The sequence below is a fragment of the Schistocerca americana genome, chromosome 10, assembly GCF_021461395.2.
Source record: "Schistocerca americana isolate TAMUIC-IGC-003095 chromosome 10, iqSchAmer2.1, whole genome shotgun sequence".
NCBI lineage: Eukaryota > Metazoa > Arthropoda > Insecta > Orthoptera > Acrididae > Schistocerca > Schistocerca americana.
Genome location: NC_060128.1, coordinates 166298058 through 166322493, shown reverse-complemented (window position 1 = coordinate 166322493; position 24436 = coordinate 166298058). Strand labels below are relative to the sequence as shown.

The 24436-nt window shown below is 43.1% G+C and overlaps 1 non-coding gene across 1 annotated transcript; it reads right to left on the bottom strand.

Annotated features, from left to right (window-relative positions):
• Positions 1-803: 803 nt before the first annotated feature.
• Positions 804-876, bottom strand: Trnar-ucu. The gene has a single exon. It is a non-coding gene; the product is annotated as a tRNA-Arg (tRNA).
• Between the last annotated feature and the right edge of the window lie 23560 nt (positions 877-24436).

The following is a 24436-nucleotide window of genomic DNA, read 5'->3' as shown; positions in this document are numbered from 1 at the left end:
TGCGACGTTGTATGTAAATATGAAGATCAATTAAAAAGAGATATATTTTCCTAAAAAAAAGGACTGTAATACTTTTCAATTTCTTCTCGTTTTTTAGCATTTACATGGCGCGTTCTAGTAGTACTTCGGTCTCAAATAAATAAGTATGCTAATCAGCTTTCCGAACTGCGTTCCCACGAATTGAGCAAATCTAGCGCTGCTATTGGAAGCTGAACTGCCAAACACATGGCAAACATTTATTACCCGACCATATAACGCCGTATTGCTTAAAAGACGATAATTCCAGTACTTTCAAAAGAAATCAGACTTCCGTCCGTAACTGTATGGCCTAGTAATAAAAACCAGGCCAGAAAGTACTTCTAAATAAACAAACACCAACAATAGAAACGCCGTGAAATCAAATGCAAAACGATAACGTGAAATTAAAAGTTGTACTGCATCAAATTTGGACATTTCGATACATCACTGTTAACATCGCTAAACTGTCAGCGTTTTAGATATTTGCGAGTAATACGTCAAAACCGCGTAGATCAGGTGATCATGTGAGTTGTTATACTTCTACACGGCAGGCATCTGCACGAAACACTACAGCCTAGGCCTCACGGAACCATTTTTGTAAACACCACAAAAATTGTAATAACAACTAAGATATAGAAAACGGGAATGTACTTTTCTGAGGAAGTATTCCTTCCTATCGCCTATTCTGTGACACGAACTCTCTGATATTGGAAACATTATGTAAGATATCTTCTTTATAGCAGTAAATACATAAAAATGTTCTTTGTAAGAAATAAAAATTAATTCATCCCTTGCGGGGATCGAACCCGCGACCTTTGGATTAGAAGTCCAACGCGCTATCCTCTGCGCCAAAGGGACGATAGTGACGCAATCACCTCAGTAAGTTTATGAAGGAGACATTCCAGTTTAATTTTCCTTTTCTTCCTTCTGTATACCTATTTCCACGATAAATAGTGCTTACTCCGCATTAGCGTTGCTCCCAAGTGTACCAGTCTCAGAACTGAAACTAAAATGAGACAGAAAATACAGGAATGCTTAATGGCAACGTAAAAAGAGAAAGCGAGTCATTTTCTATACCGGAATTGTGGCAACGTGACGAATTCAAAGAATATTTCATAAAATTCTGCTTCTGCTTCTGTTTCAGTGGTGGTAATAAAGTGGGATATTGCCGTTACTTCAGTAGCATACCGTACTGAAATCTTTCTTTTTACTCGAACAAATGAAGCAAATACGTATATTTATGCATCAGGATCAGAAATAATCTACGGTTCTATAATTCATATTCCTTGTGTCAAGGTCGAGATAGAAGTTTACAAAAAGACAAAGGTAACAGCTTTTATAATAGCTGAAGTATTGGAGCCATCTCTCTTTATCCCTAACGACTGAAGCTTTTTTTGCCCCATGCCATAGTGCGCGCCCTTTTTAATTTGAAAAAACAAAAAAAGTACGAACTTTATAACTACATCTACGTTCAGTATGTTGTTCAGGAAAACGAAATATATAACTCTTGCGCGAGATATCGGGGAAGGAAAAGTAAACATCCAGTATTTACACCAGGAAAACAGCTTTTTCAGAGAGTCTAACGTGAAACCCACATGGCCTTCCTCCGTGTAGTCAAATTGCATCTAGCTGTATTGTGTTCCACACCACGCTAGGAATGAGATGTCTACAGACAACCGCGTGGCCATGCAGAACTCGCGAGACGTTTAGTATTCTAATTCTGAACGAGAAGGCACAATCCATTGTCTCTGCTTAGCCGAATACGGTAAGAATTTTCCCTTCGTTCAAGATATTGGATGGTTTCTGTAGCTCCCGCTGTAGTCCTTGGTAACAGTGCTTCGGAGAACAAGCGTTCGCCTTAAATACATAACTGCCCCGACAACTGTGTCCTCGTCCTGTCAATTCAGCAATGAAATAAGAAGCAGTTGTTTGCAGCTAGCTGTTGACTATAGCATAGGCGTCCGTTAGTAGTGCAGGTCCCCCCCCCCCCCTTTCCGGATAAATTTATGGAGACGCACAAACTTCTCGAGCCTATCACACGAAACGTGTATCACGGTCACCGTGACCCATAATTTGTTAATGCACGTATGTCAGTTTTTAATAAGTCATTATAATACCAACATACGAGGCTAAATAAGTAGGAACGTCATTTTAACATAAAAGAAATGCCAAGAGGTTGCTAAGATTGTTAAAATACACTGCTGGCCACCGTAAATGCAACACCAAGAAAGACAAGAGGTAGCACAACAAAATTTATTTTGTAGATAACATGTTGACCAAGTATCAAATGATTACGTTTACAGACGTCTGTGACATGTGGTTCCTGCCAGAATCAGTAGCCAGAGTAGCGCCATTGTTGGAGATCACCGCTGCCACACGTCTCGGCATTGAGTCAAAGAGACGTTGGATGTGTTCCTGGGGTACAGCAGCCCAAGCAGCTTCCACACGTTGCCAAAGATCATCTGGTGTGGCAGCTAGGGATGTAATCTGGGTCACTCGTTGAGCAACCATGGACCACATGTTTTCTATCGGCGAAAGATCCGGAGAGCGAGCCAGCCAGGGAAGCAATTCAATCTGGTTATTGACGAAGAACCTTTGGACAATGCGTGCCACGTGTGGTCGCGCATTATCCTGTTGAAATATGGCTGTGGCCGAGCCATGAAGGTAAGGAAGGACAACTGGCTCTAGCACCTCGGATATGTAGCGCCGGCTATTTAAAGTACCGGCAATGCGTACTAGAGGCGTGCGAGAGTAATATCCAATACCGCCCCATACCATAATACCCGGTGCAAGACCAGTGTGGCGGTGCATAATGCAGCTGTCCAGCATCCTCTCTCCACGGTGTCTCCACACTCGAATCCGACCATCGTGGTGCTGCAGATAGAAGCGTGCCTCGTCAGTAAAGACAGCATCATTCCATTCTGCCGTCCACATCCGTCTGTCATCACACGATTGGCGACGGAGACGTCTGTGGTTCTGCGTCAATGGTAGACGAAGCAATGGACGTCTTGCAGACAGACCACTCTGCTGTAAACGGCGTCGAACGGTACGCGCAGACACTGGATGATGCGTTACAGACGCAATGTGCTGTGCTATGGTTCGGGATGTCACTGAGCGATCCTTCACTGCCATGCGCACAATTTGCCTATCAGCACGTGCAGTGGTGCACCGAGGTGAATGCGATCGACCACGTCGGTCCGTCGTACCCTCCTGCATCCAACGGTCACATATCCGCATTACAGTTGTTTGGTTTCGTCCAACACGACTAGCGATTTCTCTGTATGATAATCCACAATCTCGGTAAGCCACTATCCTTCCTCTGTCGAACTCGGATACTTGATCAAACGATGTTCGCTGTTGTCTACGAGGCATAACTGATCGTCTTGTGAAACAACCACAAGGTAAACACACGTGCCGAACGTACACTCGTCGAAATCGCCAAGCCTTAAATGGCGCTATGAGGTGGCGCCACAGGCGCGCGTGATGTGCGTCTGCGCTGAAATTCTAATCAGTTGCATATCTCATCGCTGCAAACCCGTGGCGTAAATTTCACTTGATTCGGATGCTTCCTTCAGGGTGTTGCATTTACGGTGGCCAGCAGTGTACATACTTCCAAAATCGTTAAATCATCGGTTTACAGGTTTTTAAGTTTGCAGCATTTCACCGTCCCCTTGCCACCTGCGACAGTGTAAGCTTCGTACGGAATCAAATGCGAAGAATAAAAATTTGAGCATCGACTTAAATTTTTAGCAGCTTCCAAACGCAATCTCACATCGTGTAGCAGATATATAGATACATTCCTGTCCGTGATCTCAAGTCAGCAGCACAACTGAACAGTTGGATACAAATAATAAAATGTTGTTCGAATATACTTCCCTTTTTTAAATCTTTTCTACTGTCATTGTCTTGGGATGACTGGTTCCTATAAATATTGCATGCTGAATGTCAATTTTTACTTCGCAACCGTATTTCATTTTCGGTTCTGTATTCTGACCATGATGTAGGAATAATACAATTTTGTCACCCTGGGGCAGATCACAATCACTTTTCACATAAATATTCTACTTCCCTTGCTTTGAAAACCAACTGGCTCATTGCAAAAGCGCATGACGAAATACATAATAATAATTTTATATTTAAGATCTTATTTTTTTTCGTACAACTTTTTTTAAGATGAGGAATGATATTTTTAAATGTCGTGCGTAAACAAAGTCACGTAATTTTATTCTGATGATATTATTATAAATGGCATCGAAACAAATATTGTTCTTCTAATAATTTCCGGGTATGCAGCCGGATCCCGTCGACATTCTGCCACGATATTTCGGCCCAGAGTCACAAGTCACAAATATTGTTATTTTAACTCGGGTGAATGTAGTAACACTTACGCGTGAAAATTATGAAATTGATTAAATTTTGAATATACTGTTTTGTTAGCACTCCGTCTTTAAGCCACGAGTGGCCTACCGGGACCATTCGATAGCGGTGTCATCCTCAAGGAGGATGCGGATAGGAGGGGCGTGGGGTTAGCACACGGATCTTAATTAGTCGTAACAGTTTCTTACTGTATAAAAGCAATAGCTGTACTGTTATTGTACATTACTTCGTCGAAGGATAGAATTCCGAAAACGTGAGGTGCTGGAGAATTCATCTTGAATAATGCAGATCTTAAATTCGAAGTAATGCAGATACGCAAGAAGATAACTACAGATACAGTCAGGTTCCGATGGCTTCTAAGTAATAAAAAAAAGTATAACCGATATAACGATGAAACAACTGTTTACAGAGCAATTATTACTAAAATATTCAAAGTCATCTTGTTGTTAAATTAATTATACGCGTGTGAATAAATGACAGAACGAAAACAAAGCTAACTGTCACGCCACTCAGATATTACAGAGACAATACCTCAGCTCAAATAACAATTTTCCTGACAACATCAAGAAATCTTCATTCACTTTTCACGTCAAAATACATATGGTACAATGACCACTATTTTATTACAAGCTGAGTTATTTTCTCCTCACACTGTATTTCATGCTATGTTCGTCAAGGGTTAAGCCCGGATTTCGTTTTTTGTTGCCCGGACTTCCAAAGTACATGCTGCGCTCCTCTTTAGCAATTGTTTCGCGGTGCCGACAATTAGACAACAGATAACCAAATCCAATAGTAAGGTCATGGCAAAATGTAAGTAAAGATTCAAGTAAGCAGACTGCGTTGACACTTCATCGAGTACTAAAAAAAGTCTGTTGTTGTTGTGATCGTCAGTCCTGAGACTGGTTTGATGCAGCTCTCCATGGTCTATCCTGTGCAAGCTTCTTCATCTACCAGTACCTACTGCAACCTACATCCTTCTGAATGTGTTTAGTGTATTCATCTCTTGGTCTCCCTCTACGATTTTTACTCTCCACGCAGCCAGCCAATACTGTATTGGTGATCCCTTAATGCCTCAGAACATGTCCTACCAACCGATACCCTCTTCTAGTTAAGTTGTGCCACAAACTTCTCTTCTCCCCAATCGTATTCAATATCTCCTCATTAGTTATGTGATCTACCCATCTAATCTTCAGCATTCTTCTGTAGCACCACATTACGATAGCTTCTATTCTCTTTTTGTCCAGACAAAGTTATCGTCCATGTTTCACTTCCATACGTGGCTACGCTCCATACAAATACTTTCAGAAACGACTTCCTGACACTTAAATCTATACTCGATGTTAACAAGTTTCTCTTCTTCAGTAACTCTTTCCTTGCCATTGCCAGTTTACATTTTATATCCTCTCTACTTCGACCATCATCAGTTATTTTGCTCCCCAAATAGCAAAACTCCGTTACTACTTTAAGTGTCTCATTTCCTAATCTAATTCCCTCAGTATCACCCGACTTAATTCGACTACATTCCACTATCCTCGATTTGCTTTTGTTGGTGTTCATCTTATATCCTCCTTTGAAGACACTACCCATTACGTTCAACTGCTCTTCCAAGTCCTTTGCTGTCTCTGACAGAATTACAATGTCATCAGCGAACCTCAAAGTTTTTACTTCTTCTCCATGGATTTTAATTTCTACTCCGAATATTTCTTTTGTTACCTTTACTGCTTGCTCAATATACAGATTGAATAACCCTTTTTCACTCCCTTCCCAACCACTGCTTCCCTTTCATGCCCCTCGACTCCTATAACTGCCATCTGGTTTCTGTACAAATTGAAAATAGCATTTCGCTCCCTGTATTTTACCCCTGCCACCTTCAGAATTTGAAAGAGAGTATCCCAGTCAACATTGTCAAAAGCTTTCTCGAAGTCTACAAATGCTAGAAACGTAGGTTTGCCTTTCCTTAATCTATTTTCTAAGATAAGTCATAGAGGCAGTATTGCCTCACATGTTCCAACGTTTCTACGGAATCCAAACCAATCTTCCCCGAGGTTGGCTTCTACCAGTTTTTCCATTCGTCTGTAAAGAATTCATGTTAGTATTTTGCAGCCGTGGGTTATTAAACTGATAGTTCAGTAATTTTCATATCTGTCGACATCTGCTTTCTGTGGGATAGGAATTATTACATTATTCTTGAAGTCTGAGGGTATTTCGCCTGTCTCATACATCTTGCTCACCAGATGATAGAGCTGTTTAAGGGTTGGCTCTCCCAAGGCTATCAGTAGTTGTAATGGAATTTTGTCTACTTCCGGGGCCTTGTTTCGACTCAGGTCTTTCAGTGCTCTGTCAAACTCTTCACGCAGTATCATATCTCCCATTCCATATTCGTCTACATCCTCTTCCATTTCCATAATATTGTCCTCAAGTACATTGCCCTTGTATAGACCTTCTATATACTCCTTTCACCTTTCTGCTTTCCCTTCTTTGCTTAGAACTGGGTTTCCATCTGAGATCTTGATATTCATACAAGTGGCTCTCCTTTCTCCAAAGGTCTCTCTAATTTTCCTGTAGGCAGTATCTATCTTACCTCTAGTGAGATAAGCCTCTACATCCTTACATTTGTCCTCTAGCTATCCCTGCTTAGCCATTTTGCACTTCCTGTCGATCTCATTTTTGAGACGTCTGTATTCCTTTTTACCTGCTTCATTTACTGCATTTTTATATTTTCTCCTTTCATCAATTAATTTCAATATTTCTTCTGTCACGCAAGGATTTCTACTAGCCCTCGTCTTTTTACCTACTTGGTCCTCTGCTGCCTTCACTACTTCATCCCTCAGAGCTACCCATTCTTCTTATACTGTATTTCTTTCCCCCATTCCTGTTAATTGTTCCCTTATGCTCTCCCTGAAACTCTGTACAACCTCTGATTTAGTCAGTTTATCCATGTCCCATATCCTTAAATTCCCACCTTTTTGCAATTTCTTCAGTTTTAATCTACAGTTCACAACCAACAGATTGTGGTCAGAGTCCACATCTGCCCCTGGAAATGTCTTACAATTTAAATTCTGGTTCCTAAATCTCTGTCTTACCATTATATAATCCATCTGATACCTTTTAGTATCTCCAGGATTCTTCCATGTATACAACCTTCTTTTTTGATTCTTGAACCAAGTGTTAGCTATGATTAAGTTATGCTCTGTGCAAAATTCTACCAGACGGCTTCCTCTTTCATTTCTTATCCCAATTCCATATTCACCTACTATGTTTCCTTCTCTCCCTTTTCCTACTCTCGAATTCCAGTCACCCATGACTACTAAATTTTCGTCTTCCTTCACTACCTGAATAATTTCTTTTATCTCATCATACATTTCTTCAATTTCTTCATCATCTGCAGAGCTAGTTGGCATATAAACTTGTACTACTGTAGTAGGCGTGGGCTTCATGTCTATCTTGGCCACAATAATGTGTTCACTATGCTGTTTGTAGTAGCTTACCCGCACTCCTATTTTTTTTATTCATTATTAAACCTACTCCATTACCCATATTTGATTTTGTATTTATAGCCCTGTATTCACCTGACCAAAAGTCTTGTTCCTCCTGCCACCGAACTTCACTAATTCCCGCTATATCTAACTTTAATCTACCCATTTCCCTTTTTAAATTTTCTAACCTACCTGCCCGGTTAAGGGATCTGACATTCCACGCTCCGATCCGTAGAGCGCCAGTTTTCTTTCTCCTGATAACGACGTCCTCCTGAGTAGTCCCCGTCCGGAGATCCGAATGGGGGACTATTTTACCTCCGGAATATGTTACCCAAGAGGACGCCATCATCATTTAACCATACTGTAAAGCTGCATGCCCTCGGGAAAAATTATGGCTGTAGTTTCCCCTTGCTTTCAGCTGTTCGCAGTACCAGCACAGCGAGGCCGTTTTGGTTAATGTTACAAGGCCAGATCAGCCAGTCATCCAGACTGTTGCCCCTGCAACTGCTGAAAAGGCTGCTGCCCCTCTTCGGGAACCACGCGTTTGTCTGGCCTCTCAACAGATACCCCTCCGTTGTGGTTGCACCTACGGTACGGCTATCTGTATCGCTGAGGCACACAAGCCTCCCCACCAAAGGGGAAGTCTATATTCACAAATATTGAATTATCGCTTGATAAGATTTCAATTGGGCATAGAGACTGGCAGCTTACTTTGAATGTACAGAAAAGTAAAATTATGTACAGCACCTTACGGGCACAGAGGTGTGGTATCCTAAGAGCGCAATTTCACTGAATCACAACTAGAATCAGCCAAGTCATACAAATATCTGTGCATGTTTAGTGGAGATATAGATTTTAATGATGAGATAATCTTAGTCGTAGCTAAAACAGATAGCAGACTTCGGTTCATTGGGCGGCTACTGCAAAAATACAGTCTACAAAGCATACTGCTTACATATCATGTGTGTCCCATGTAAGAATATTGCTTAAATGTGTGGGATACACCAACGAGGACTATCTGGGGGTACTGAACGTATTCAGTGAGGCGCAACACGAATAGTCAGAGGGCTGTTTGACCCATCGGATTGCATCACGAAAAAAATTGGTCAAATGGCTCTGAGCACTATGGAACTTAACAATGGAGGTCATCAGTCCCCTAGAACTTAGAACTACTTAAACCTAACTAACCTAAGGACATCACACACATCAATGCCCGAGGCAGGATTTGAAGCTGCGACTGCAGCATAGAAAATATGTAACTTGGTTTCTCACAGCAACGCCATATTTCCATTGCCATTCCAATTAAGTTATTCAAACTTTCAACTTAATCAATAAGCAGAAATGTTGCATAGTGATGTTTGCTCACACAAACTGTCGTAGGCGTCTTCCACAAAAAGACAGGTGCCATTTTCAAATTGAGGATGCCTGCCAAGGCTTTGCAGAGAGCAAGTATCGTGCAATATGTAGCGAGAAAATCGATAGTCGGCGCTGGATCAAGAGCTCCTGTGAGGAAAGAGACCAAAGACAAAATGGTTCAAATGGCTCTGAGCACTAAGGGACTCAACTGCTGTGGTCATCAGTCCCCTAGAACTTAGAACTACTTAAACCTAACTAACCTAAGGACATCACACACATCCATGCCCGAGGCAGGATTCGAACCTGCGATCGTAGCAGTCGCACAGTTCCGGACTGCGCGCCTAGAACCGCGAGACCACCGCGGCCGGCCAGACCAAAGACAGACTTGCAATCAACATGCCGCCAACGCCCTCTCGACTGCAAGTATTTAGATCGCCGCCGCTGACCGGAGGGACTCAGTCACTAGCGCAGTCCCTCGGTCACTAGCTCACTCACCGGAACACCAACTCACATTCTAGTTTGGCATCTGCCATTCATCTCATAGCGGGACTTGTACTTCACCAGCAGTGAGGCTAATGTGGAATATTAGGAAGAGCTTCTACCACAACACGAGGACTGTTATTAAAGTTATGTAGCTGTCTGTTTATGTAAATAAAGAACCCTGTTAATACATGTGTGCACTTGTGTTTTAGAAAGAGGATACCGGCCACCAAAAAACATCCTCTCCGGCACAACAGTGGCGACGAGAACTAACTGAGGTTCAGCGTGGACTGTAATCATCTTACGTAGCGAAACTTGGTAGATATGCTAATGCGTTAATCCAGATCCGATTTAAACTGGAAAAAATCAGTTCCAATTTAGGCCAGCAGGTGCAAATCTGGCGTTGTACAGCATCTTGTCGATGTCTTTGATGCTCATATTGAAATAACTGTGTTAGTGGCAGTTAGTAATAATGTCAACGTTATGCTTCTCTCATTTGTTTGACCTTTCTTGTCCACGTCCCATTCCTAATGCATTACATACGGAAACATTTCTATACGTCTTTCTTGCATTCACAGCGCCACATTTGCATCTGGTGGCCAACATTGGAGGTATTTTTTTTTTTTCCAGCGAAAATCAGTTGCGCGTTAACACATTAGAATATCTACCAAGTTTCGCTGCCATATGATAATTACAGCCCTTACTGGACTTCTGTGAGTAGCTGCACTTCAGTTGCTATCACCCAGTAGTAGAACCCACAACGCATCGCTCTGTTAGGGAATGTGAAGACGACATCAGATTAATTACAGTGCGCACAGGGACGTTTAAACAGTCATTCTTTCCGCGCTCCACACGTGACTGGAATGGAAAGAAGCCTTAAAACTGATGCAATAGGATGTGCCCTCTGCCATGCACTTCACAGTGTTTCCGCTCTATGTACGTAAATACAGATAAATCAACAAGGAGAGAGCATTGAGGTATTTTCCTATATGATTTGCGAGTCTCGTTCTGTTAAGTATGTATAACATTTTTTTTTTCTGAAAACAGGTCGGTTTTATTCAGGATTCCAATACACCACATTATTCCATATTTGTTTGGCTATCCATTCAATGCGACAGCCTTACGCCTCTTTACTGCGAGGGCCTGTATGTCCCCATGGAGCCATCGTTTTGCTGCATCAGTAAGCTCCCCATCTATCACGTACTGCTTCCCGTGGAGTGCATCCTTCGTTGGGCCGAACAGGTGGAAGTCGGAAGGTGCGAGATCCAGTCTGTAGGTTGGATGAGGAAGAACAGTCCAATGAAGTTCTGTGAGCTCCTCTCAGGTGCTCAGACTTGTGTAAGGCCTTGCGTTGTCATGGAGAAAGAGAAATTTGTTTGCATTTTTGTGGCTAGGAATACGCTGAAATCGTTTCTCCAATTTCCTGAGGCTAGCACAATACACTTGCGAGTTGATCATTGCTCTATGAGGGAGGACGAGTGTGCCAGCACTACCAACAGATATGTCCAGTCGTGCTGCAAGGTGTTTGAAATCCGTGTAACCTCGATTGAGAGTGTCTGCATGTTCGAAGGTTGCAGGAGTCTCAGGTATGTGTGGTTGGCCAGCACACGAGACATCGGACAGGTTTGCGGGACCTTACGATTTTGACAGTCGTCTCACCAAACGACTTACCCTGCTTTTGTTCACTGGCAGGTCTCCGTGTACATTCTGTTAGTGCCTATGCATAGCTGTGATGCCCTGGTGTGAGCTATCGCCAGCACTCTGATCGGCAAGGAAGCTGCGAGAAGACCGATAGTAGACACCAGAGCAAGGGAACCTATCAGGAAAGAGGCCAAAGACAGACTCACAGGACCGTGCCGCCAACGCACTCTCGGCCGCCAGTATTTAGATCGCCAATTCAGACCGAAGGGCCAGTCTGTCACAGTTTCAGTCGAGTCATCAGTGGCAGCCTAGTCACAGGCAGCCGAGGACAGTCAGAGTCTCAGTCTCAGGGAGCACGTTGCGACCAGAGTAGAGTAGATAGCGGCAGTTGTATCATCAGCAGTGAGGCTAAAGTGGACTATACGGAAGAGCTTGTACCACAACACCTGGACTATCTTGAGTAGGTTCCTGTTTACGTTAATAAAGAACTCTGTTAATAAAAGCGTGCAGTTATGTTATATAAAGAGAATACTCCTCCTCGCATGGTACAAGCCTACAGTGACAACGAGATGACAGAAAAAGTAGTGGTACAGGGTACTCTCCCGCACACGCCATACGGTGACTTGCGGAGAGTGTACACTACTGGCCATTAAAATTGCTACACCAAGAAGAAATTCAGATGACAAACAGGTATTCATTGAACAAATATATTATACTAGAACTGACATGTAATTACATTTTCACGCAATTTGGGTGCATAGATTCTGAGAAATCAGTACCCAGAACAACCACCTCTGGCCGTAATAACGCCCTTGATACGCCTGGCCATTGAGTCAAACAGAGCTTGGATGGCGTGTACAGGCACAGCTGCCCATGCAGCTTCAACACGATACCACTGTTCATCAGGAGTAGTGAATCGGGTATAGTGCCGAGCCAGTTGCTCGGCCACCATTGACCAGACGTGTTCAATTGGTGAGAGCTCTGGAGAATGTGCTGGCCAGGGCAGCAGTCGAACATATTCTCTATCCAGAAAGGCCCGTACAGGACCTGCAACATGCGGTCGTACATTATCCTGCTGAAATGTAGGGTTTCGCAGGGATCGAATGAACGGTAGTGCCACGGGTCGTAACACATCTGAAATGTGTCGTCCACTGTTCAAAGTGCCGTCAGTGCGAACAAGAGGCGACCGAATCGTGTAACCAATGGCACCCCATAACATCACGCCGGGTGATACGCCAGTATGGCGATCACGAATACACGCTTCGAATGTGCGTTCACCGCGATGTCGTCAAACAAGGACGCGACCATCATGATGCTGTAAACAGAACCTGGATTCATCCGAAAAAATGACGTTTTGTCATTCCTGCACCCAGGTTCGTCGTTGAGTACACCATCGCTAGCGCTCCTGTATGTGATGCAGCGTCAAGGGTAACCGCAGCCATGGTTTCCGAGCTGCTAGTCCATGCTGCTGCAGACGTCGTCGAACCGTTCGTGCAGATGGTTGTTGTCTTGCGAACGTCCCATCTGTTGGCTCAGGGATCGAGACGTGGCTGCACGATCCGTTACAGCCATACGGATAAGATGCCTGTCATCTTGACTGCTAGTGATACGAGGCCGTTGAGATCCAGCACGGCGTTCCGTATTACCCTCCTGAACCCACCGATTCCATATTGTGCTAACAGTCATTGGATCTCGACCAAAGCGAGCAGCAATGTCGCGATACGATAAACTGCAATCGCGATAGGCTATAATCCGACTTTTATCAAAGTTGGAAACGTGATGGTACGCATTTCTCCTCCTTACACGAGGCATCACAACGTTTCACCAGACAACGCCGGTCAACTGCTGTTTGTGTATGAGAAATCGGTTGGAAAGTTTCCTCACGTCAGCTCATTGCAGGTGTCGCCACCATCGCCAATATTGTGTGAATGCTCTGAAAAGCTAATCATTTGCACATCACAGCATCTTCTTGTATATGTTGATGTAGATGTAATTTCTATGAATCTTGGATGACCACTTGAGCATTCTGCTACCATTCTTGTAACGCCCTCAACGCAACTTTACTGCTTTTTATAAAGTCATTTTATGTCTGTATTTTAATGGGTATCAGAGGACCGTTTCCCGTTTATTTGAGACTTGCTTTCTTCGGTAAATCGTATTCGTCACAATTCTGTCTTCTACATCAGTTAGAGGCGTTAGAATAGAACCCTTTCATTAATTATTCATTATCTGTTATTTCATATTCCTGTGTACTTTAGTAATTCGCAATTCTAGCCAATATGTGGCTATTTGACTGCTGGACCACAGCTACAGCTGCAGGGAGTTAGCTGCTGTTCACGAAGGCAGACGTGTGCGGCTCAATCCTATGCGTTATCGAGCTAATCTTTGTAAACAGAGGCCTACATAGCCTAGTTACCTGAAGTACGAGAAACTGCTTTGCTCGTATGGACTGCTTGTTAGAGAAATAGTTTCAACTTCGATTACTTGAAATGAATCGAGTTGTTAGGTCTGCTTGTCAGCAGTGTTACCTTACTACATATTTTGGCGGCCAGCTGATCGAGGTGAAACTTAACTGTGCCATCAGCAGCTCCATGAGTCAAGTTCAGTATTGCCACATAACTTCTTGCTGACAATACTGGACAGCTGCCTTAGATTCTCTGCAGTGTAGTACATTTATTGCCAACAATTGTGCAACATAGATATTTTACTCATTATGTTCTGTTTCAGGGGTCCCGAAGTAAAACTGGAGAGGCTCATTGCAGTACTTCGTGGCGACCCAGCTTCACAGCTGCAAAAACCTAGACTGTCAGCTATGGTTGGTAGGGAGAACTGAACAGTGTACATGCCACTATTACTAGCCTTGAGGAGAACACACGAGTGAACCTTAAAAAGACACTCGGGGAACTTGCTCTGGAGAGCGCTTATGAGGTGAGTTACAGTGTTTATTGCAAATACTCCTCCTGTTTGCAGTGTAGTAGGGCAAACTTGTTTTAAAAAGAACAATTTTTTCTTTCGTTTATCTTACTCTTTAATATTACTAGTTTCTTGTTGCCCATTCTCTTAGCTATAGAATTTGTGTCTGAATGCAGGTGTGTGTGTGTGTGTGAGTGTGTGTGTGTGTGTGTGTGTGTGTGTGTGAGAGAGAGAGAGAGAGAGAGAGAGAGAGAGAGAGAGAGAGAGAGTCAGTGAGTCAGTGCGCGCATAGTGCCATCCTTGTTAGCACACCTGACATACTGTTTTGTCGTAATGGGAATGAACTATGGACTACAGCTCTGATGCCCAAAAAATGGATCTTTCTTTTGGGTAGCTCTCACAATTTAAAATAACTGTCTGAAACACATAGTCGAAGGATCTGTAAAAGTGACTCATTACAATTATTTGGAATTTCTGGTAGGCAGAGCGAAAAGGATGTATTGAAAGAAGACCAGGGACCTACGAGTTACTCGATTACGAACTGTGATATTAAAGAATCTTTTTTATGTTGCTCTATCGTGTATCCCTCAGTGACAGTGTGTATGTGCAACAACAAGGGAGGTCGAATTGTTTACATGGACTGTCTGGATACACACTGAAGCGCCAAGGGAACTGGGATAGGTATGCGTATCAAATGCAGAGATAGGTAAACAGGCAGAATACGACGTTGCGGTCGGCAACATCTATATAAGACAACAAATGTCTGGCGCAGTTGTTAGATCGGTTAATCCTACTACAGTGGCAACTGATCAAAATTTAAGCGAGTTTGAACGTGGTGTTACAGTCGGTGCACGAGTATTTCATGAGTGAATCGCGAATATTAGGAGTCCGGTAAAACATCAAATCTCCGACATCGATGCGGCCGGAGAAAGATCCTGCAAGACTGGGACCAACGACGACTGAAGAGAATCATTCAGCGTGACAGAAGTGCAACCCTTCCGCAAATTGCTGCAGATTTCAACGCTGGACCATCAACAAGTGTCAGCATGCGAACCATTCAACGAAGCATCATCGATATGGGATTTGGGAGCCAAAGGCCCACTCGTGTACCCTCGATGACTGCACGACACAAAGCTTTACGCCTCGCCTCGGCCCATCAACACCGACATTGGACTGTTGATGACTGTAAACATGTTGTCTAGTCGGACGTGTCTCGTTTCAAATCGTATCGAGCTGATGGACGTGTAAGAGTATGAATCCATAGATCCTGCATGTGAGCAGGAGACTGTTCAAGTTGTTGGAGGCTATGTAATGGTGTGAGGCGTGTGCAGCAGGGGTGATACGGAACCCCTGATACGTATAGATACGATTCTGACAGGTGACAAGTAAGTAAGCATCCTGTCTGATCACCTGCATCCATTCATGTCCATTCTGCATTCCGACGCACTTGGGCATTTCCAGCAGGACAATGCGACTTCCCATACGCTAGAATTACCACAGATTGGCGCCAGGAACATTCTTCTGAGTTTAAACACTTCCTCTGGCCACCAAGTTCCCCAGACACGAACATAAGTGAGCATACCTGGGATGCCTTGGAATGCGCTGTTCAGAAGATTTCTCCACCCTCTAGTTCTCTTACGGATTTATGAACAGCCGTACAGCATTCATGTTGTCACTTACCTCCAGCGCTACTTCAGACATTAGTCGAACCCATGCCATGTTGTCTTGCGGCACTTTTGCGTGCTCCGGGGTCCCTACACGATATTCGGCAGGTGTACCAGTTTCCTTGGCTCTTCGATGTATGTAGACGTTGTTGTTGCCTATAATTCTAACTATGGTAAAAACGTGGGATACCTGTACGTTACCTTAAAGACCTCGGTCGTTTGATCGGCTACAGTACACATTGTGTCTCATGTACCTTGGCCACACCAAATAACTTTCTTTTTTGTCCAGAAGAATAATAAAAAAACGTATCAAGCTAGTGTTGTTTAGATACCAGACGGATATAAACCAGTATGGTTGCCCTATTTGTAACACTGTTTGTAATATATCCAGATTACGCAGTTGTTAGGTCAGGTTACTGCGGGACGAGGCAGTTGGAGCCGTTTCGCACCCAGGTGCTGCCTTTGCTGACGTCATCTGCCGATCTCTAGTTTAAGTAACAGACGCAAAGTGTTCGCCGCAGAGGGCAGATTAGGCGCTACGCTCTTTGCGTCAGTGCGCGATTCCCGGACGCTAAACGTGGGTCTTGCTAATGACACGCGGCGCCACTCCATTATCCGGCCATTAGCGGCAATGCGCAGGCTGCTAAACCAGAATCTCGCAAGTCTGCCTCACTCTGTTCCGGGTAGTGCTTCTCTGTTTCTGACTCAAGAAAATAACCCGATTTGGTACTGGATAGAAAATTTCCAAGCAGGCGTTACATAGTACGCTATCCTGCATCGATGGTCTTGTACAGGCACTCGAGTAATGTGTGCCCCAGGGAAGTGTAATCACTCTCTGTGTGACACACTATCTGAAACCTGATAGTTGATAACATCTAAACGTCTGTGGAGGAATGGAAGACCATTCTTCCTCAAGAGCCGAAAACAGAAGCTAGTGACGTTGGACATCGGTATCTGGAGACAAGTCGACGTTGTAACTCTTCCCAAACGTGTTCCATTCGCGTCAAGACGGGATTCTAGGAAGGTAAGTTCATGCAGTAAATGAAGCGGGCAAAAAGGAATACAAACGTCTCAAAAATGAGACCGACAGGAAGTGCAAAATGGTTAAGCAGGGATGGCTAGAGGACAAATGTAAGGATGTAGAGGCTTATCTCACTAGGGGTAAGATAGATACTGCCTACAGGAAAATTAAAGAGACCTTTGGAGAAAAGAGAGCCACTTGTATGAATTTCAAGAGCTCAGATGGAAACCCAGTTCTAAGCAAAGAAGGGAAAGCAGAAAGGTGGAAGGAGTATATACAGGCTCTATACAAGGGCGATGTACTTGAGGACAATATTATGGAAATGGAAGAGGATGAAGATGAAATGGGAGATAGGATACTGCGTGAAGAGTTTTACAGAACACTGAAAGACCTGAGTCGAAACAAGGACCCGGGAGTAGACAACATTCCATTAGAACTACTGATAGCCTTGGGAGAGCCAGCCCTGACAAAACTCTACCATCTGGTGAGCAAGATGTATGAAACAGGAGAAATATCCTCAGACTTCAAGAAGAATATAATAATTCCAATCCCAAAGAAAGCAGGTGTTGACAAATGTGAAAATTACTGAGCTATCAGTTTAATAAGTCACAGATGAAAAATACTAACGCGAATTCTTTACAGACAAATGGAAAAACTCAAACAAGCCGACCTCGCGGAAGATCAGTTTGGATTCCGTAGAAATGTTGGAACACGTGAGGCAATACTGACTCTACGACTTATCTTAGAAGACAGATTAAGGAAAGGCAAACCTACGTTTCTAGCATTTGTAGACTTCGAGAAAGCTTTTGACAATGTTGACTGGAATATTCTTTCATATTCTGAAGGTGGCAGAGGTAAAATACAGGGAGCGAAAGACTATTTACAGTTTGTACAGAAACCAGATGGCAGTTATAAGAGTCGAGGGACATGAAAGGGAAGCAGTGGTTGGGAAGGGAGTGAGACAGGGTTGTAGCCTCTCCCCGATGTTATTCAATCTATATATTGAGCAAGCAGTGAAGGAAACAAAAGAAAAATTCGGAGTAGGTATTAAAATCCATGGAGAAGAAATAAAAACTTTGAGGTTCGCCGATGACATTGTAATTCTGTCAGAGACAGCAAAGGACTTGGAAGAGCAGTTGAACGGAATCGATAGTGTCTTGAAAGGAGGATATTAGATGAACATCAACAAAAGCAAAACGAGGATAATGGAATGTAGTCGAATTAAGTCGGGTGATGCTGAGGGAATTAGATTAGGAAATGAGACACTTAAAGTAGTAAAGGAGTTTTGCTATTTGGGGAGCAAAATAAATGATGATGGTCAGAGTAGAGAGGATATAAAATGTAGACTGGCAATGGCAAGGAAAGCGTTTCTGAAGAAGAGAAATTTGTTAACATCGAGTATAGATTTAAGTGTCAGGAAGTCGTTTCTGAAAGTATTTGTATGGAGTGTAACCATGTATGGAAGTGAAACATGGACGATAAATAGTTTGGACAAGAAGAGAATAGAAGCTTTCGAAATGTGGTGCTATAGAAGAATGCTGAAGATTAGATGGGTAGACCACATAACTAATGTGGAGGTACTGGACAGAATTGGGGAGAATGTGGCACAACTTGAGTAGAAGAAGGAATCGGTTGGTAGGACATGTTCTGAGGCATCAAGGGATCACCAATTTAGCATTGGAGGGCAGCGTGGAAGGTAAAAATCGTAGAGGGAGACCAAGAGATGAATACACTAAGCAGATTCAGAAGGATGTAGGTTGCAGTAGGTACTGGGAGATGAAGAAGCTTGCACAGGATAGAGTAGCATGGAGAGCTGCATCAAACAGGTCTCAGGACTGAAGACCACAACAACAACAAAGTTCATTTCAGGAATGTTATTGTCCACGAACCATTCCGCCACTGATGCTGCTTTATCTTCACCTACATCTACATGGATACTCTGCAAATCACCTTTAAGTGCCTGGCAGAGGGTTCAATGAATAACCTTCACAATTCTCTATTATTCCAACCTCGCATAGCGCGTGGAAAGAACGAACACCTATATCTTCCCGTACGAGCTCTGATTTCCCTTATTTTATCGTGGTGATCGTTTCTCCCTATGTAGGTCGGTGCCAACAAAATATTTTCACCTTCGGAGGAGAAAGTTGGTGATTGGAATTTCGTGAGAAGATTCCGTCGCAACGAAAAACGCCTTTCTTTTGATGATGTCCAGCCCAAATCCTGTATCATTACTGTGACACTCTCTCCCATATTTCACGATAATACAAAACGCGCTGCCATTCTTTGAACTTTTTCGACGTACTTCGTTAGTCCTATCTGGTAGGGATCCCACAGCGCGCCGCAGTATTCTAAAAGAGGAGGGGCAAGCGTAGTGTAGGCAGTCTTCGTAGTAGATCTGTTACATTTTCCAAGTGTCCCACCAACAAAAAGCAGTCTTTGGTTAGCCTTACCCACAACAGTTCCTATGTCTTCCTTCCAATTGAATTTGTTCGTAATTGTAATATCTATGTATTTAATTGAATTTGCGGCTTTTAGATTAGACTAACTTATCGTGTAACCGAAGTTTAACGGGTTCCTTTTAGCACTCATGTGGATGACCTCACACTTTTCGTTATGACAGTGTACATTACCATGATGATACATCTACATCTACGTTTACATCTACATGCTTACTCTGCAAATCACACTTAAGTGCCTGGCAGAGGGTTCATTGAACCACTTTCGCAATAATTTCCTATTATTCCTCTCTCGAACAGCGCGTGGAAGAAACTAACGCCTGTATCTTTCCGTGTGAGCTCTGATTTCCCTTATTTTATTAGATGATCGTTTCTCCCTATGTAGATCGGTGTTTCGCATTCAGAGGAGAAAGTTGGTGACTGAAATTTCGTGAGAGGATCCCACCACGACGAGAAACACCTTTCAATGATGTCCACCTCAAAACCTATATCAAGTCTGCGACACTCTCTCCCCTATTTTTCTGTAATATAGTACATGATGCCCTTATCTGAACATTCTCGATGTACTCTGTTAATCCTATCTGGTAAGGATCCCGCAATGCGCAACAATACAAAGAGGACGAACAAGCTAGTGTAGACTGTCTTTTGTAGATCTGTTGCGTCTTCTAAGTGTTCTGCCAATAAAATGACCTTCATCGTGTAATCGACGTTCCATAGATTTCTTTTAACACTTTCCATTATCTAGGGTTAATCACCAATTATCGCAGCCTACAGATGTTTTATCTAAACTGCTTTCCAATTGGTTTTGATCTGATGACTTTGCTAGATGATAAAGGACAACATCATCTGCAAACAGCTTAATGGCTGCTCAGATTGCGTCATAAATCATTTATGTCGATGAGAAACAGCAGAGGGCTTATAATGCTACCTTGGGGAACGCCAGAAATCACTTACTCGATGACTTTCCGTCAGTTACTACGAGCTGCGACCTCTCTGACAGGAAATCACGAATCCATTTACATAACTGAGACGATATTCCATAAGCAGGCAGTTTGATTACAAGCTGTTCGTGTGGTACAGTGTCAAAAGACTTCTGGAAGTCTAGAAATGCGCAATCAATCTGAAATCCCTTGTCGATAGTACTCAACACTTCGTGTGAGTAAGGAGCTAGTTGTGTTTCACGAGAACGATGCTTTCTAAATCCGTGTTGACTATGTGTCAATAGACGGTTCTCTTCGAAGTAAGCGCCCGGGTTCCCGGGTTCGATTCCCGGCGGGGTCAGGGATTTTCTCTGCCTCGTGATGGCTGGGTGTTGTGTGATGTCCTTAGATTAGTTAGGTTTAAGTAGTTCTAAGTTCTAGGGGACTGATGACCATAGATGTTAAGTCCCATAGTGCTCAGAGCCATTTTTTTCGAAGTAATTCATGTTACAAAATAGTGCTGCATGTCGACTTTAATGATGTTGTTGTTGTTGTTGTGTCCTCCAGTCCTGAGACTGGTTTGATGCAGCTCTCCATGCTATTCTATCCTGTGCAAGCTTCTTCATCTCCCAGTACCTACTGCAACCTACATCCTTCTGAATCTGTTTAGTGTATTCATCTCTTGGTCTCCCTCTACGATTTTTACCCTCCACTCTGCCTTCCAATACTAAATTGGTGATCCCTTGATGCCTCAGAACATGTGCTACCAACCGATTCCTCAAGTTGTGCCACATTCTCCCCAATTCTGTTCAGTACCTCCACATTAGTTATGTGGTCTACCCATCTAATCTTCAGCATTCTTCTATAGCACCACATTTCGAAAGCTTCTATTCTCTTCTTGTCCAAACTATTCATCGTCCATGTCTCACTTCCATACATGGCTTCACTTCATACAAATACTTTCAGAAACGACTCCCTGACACCTAAATCTATACTCGATGTTAACAAATTTCTCTTCTTCATAAACGCTTTCGTTGCCATTGCCAGTCTACATTTTATATCCTCTCTACTTCGACCATCACCAGTTATTTTGCTCCCCAAATAGCAAAACTCCTTTACTACTTTAAGTGTCTCATTTCCTAATCTAATTCTCTCAGCATCACCCGACTTAATTCGACTACATTGCATTATCCTCGTTTTGCTTTTGTTGATGTTCATCTAATATCCTCCTTTCAAGACACTATCCATTCCGTTCAACTGCTCTTCCAAGTCCTTTGCTGTCTGTGACAGAATTACAATGTCATCGGCGAACCTCAAAATTTTTATTTCTTCTCCATGGATTTTAATACCTACTCCGAATTTTTCTTTTGTTTCCTTCACTGCTTGCTCAATATACAGATTCAATAACATCGGGGAGAGGCTACAACCCTGTCTCACTCCCTTCCCAACCACTGCTTCCCTTTCATGTCCTTCGACTCTTATAACTGCCATCTGGTTTCTGTACAAATTGTAAATAGCCTTTCGCTCCCTGTATTTTACCCCTGCCACCTTCAGAATTTGAAAGACAGTATTCCAGTCAACACTGTCAAAAGCCTTCTCTAAGTCTACAAAAGCTAGAAACATAGGTTTGCCTTTCCTTAATCTAGCTTCTAAGATTAGTTGTAGTGTCAGTATTGCCTCACGTGTTCCAATATTCCTACGGAATCCAGACTGATCTTCCCCAAGGTCAGCTTCTACCAGTTTTTCCATTCGTCTGTAGAGAATACGCGTTAGTATTTTGCATCCGTGACTTATTAAACTGATTGTTCGGTAAGTTTCACATCTGTCAGCACCTGCTTTCTTTGGGATTGGAATTATTATATTCTTCTTGAAGTCTGAGGGTATTTAATGATATGGACCTATAATTTAGTAAATTACTTATTTTGCCTTTCTTGAATATTGGTGTGACCTGAGCAACTTTCCAGTCTTTGGGTACGGATTTTTTGTCGAGCGTGCGGTCGTATACGATTGTTATGTATGGAACTACTGCATCAGCATACTCTGAAAGGAACCCAATTGGTGCACAGTCTGGACCGGAAGACTTGAGTTTATTAAGTGACGTGTGTTGCTTCACTACTCCGAGGTTATCTACCTCTAAGTTGCTCATGTCGGCATGATTCGAAATCTGGAATACTTACTTCGTCGTCTTTGGTGGCAGACTTTCGGAAGGTTGTGTTTAAAACTCTGCTTTAGCAGCACTGTCATCGATATTATTTCCATTGCTGTCGTGCAGAGAAGGCATTGATTGTGTTTTGCCGCTAGCATACATACGACCAGAATCTCTTCGGAGTTTCCAGCGGGTTTGGGACAAAGTTTCGTTGCGGAAATTGTTATAAGCACCTGGCATTGAAGTGTGCATTGGAGTTCGAGCTTGTGTAAAAGATCGCCAAATCCGGTAAAACATCAAATCTCCGACATCGCTGCGGCCGGAAAAAGATCCTGCAAGAACGGGACCAACGGCGACTGAGGAAAATCGTTCAGTGTGACAGTAGTGCAACCCTCCCTCAAACTGCTGCAGATTTGAACGAACCATACAACGCAACTGTGGTATCACCGCCAGACACCACACTTGCTAGGTGGTAGCCTTTAAATCGGCCACGGTCCGTTAGTATACGTCGGACCCGCGTGTCGCCACTATCAGTGATTGCAGACCGAGCGTCGCCACACGGCAGGTCTAGTCTAGAGACTCCCTAGCACTCGCCCCAGTTGTACAGACGACTTTGCTAGCGATGGTTCACTGGCTACAGACGCTCTCATTTGCAGAGACGACAGTTTAGCATAGCCTTCAGCTACGTCATTTGCTACGACCAAGCAAGGCGCCATATTCAGTTACTACGTCTTCTGAACAGATAATATTGTGATTCATGTACCTTCAAGAGCGACGTTCATCATTAATTGATTAAAGTTAAGTATGAAACTAATTACGTCCGCTTTCTGAATTCTAATTCCTTGTCATGTTCAAGACCTCACGTCAGTACAGCTCTTCCCTCCTCACGCCAGCCTGCGTGAGCTAAAACGCGTGCTTTTCGGCGTCCTCTAGTAACACGGTGTTGGCCAACACAACAGTGCGTTTCTGGATGAGGTATCGAATATATTGCTTCCCCCTACTTATACCTCCCGAGGAGATCACGAATGTAAAATTAGAGAGATTCGAGCGCGCGCGGAGGCTTTCCGGCAGTCGTTTTTCCCGCGAACCATACGCGACTGGAACAGGAAAGGGAGGTAATGACAGTGGCACGTTAAGTGCCCTCCGCCACACACTGTTGGGTGCCTTGCGGAGTATAAATGTAGATGTAGATGTAGAATCAGTTGCAAGCGTCAGTTTTCGTAAAACAACACATGAAATCTTCAGTAGTGTTAAAATTTCTTTCCCACGTGAGATTCATAGGAAGGTATGGCTCTGTGACAAACTTAGTTTCTCGCGATGATCGTGGTGTTCCGAGTTTCTATGTTTCGAATGATATAATCAAACGGAATGTCCCAAATCTTCCTGAAGAATAGACATAGGAATAAAATATGAGAATTAAGAATATGACAATTAAGAGTGAAATGTAAGAGTAAGACATTTTAAAAGGCTGAAAATAACACACACTCATATACCATATATTAAATGTATGACACTTATTGTGAAATCTAGTTGTAGTTTTACAAACGCCCTGGTATTCCCCAACTTGATAAGAAACATTCATGTAATAACCTACTTAGATGGGTAGATAAATGGAAAAATAAGATAAACAAAAACAATAATAGGGTTTCGAACACGGGACGTGAAAGTTAGGAGAACGTTGACCGTCGTTTTCTCAGAATCGGTCGAGTATCTACGAGTGTTCGCTTATTTTGGCTCTTCTTCCATTGAGGTAAGTTTCTGGGAAATCATATTATGGCACTTGTCGTGTTGTCTTCGTTAATAAGAAGTATGCTACGAGACTGGAAATATCGTTTCGTTATTGCTTTGAAACGTTTCGTTATTCTCATGTTTTTTACTCGCTGCATGTAATCCGTGCCTAAATGGTTCAAATGGCTCTGAGCACTATGAGACTTAACTACTGTGGTCATCAGTCCCCTAGAACTTAGA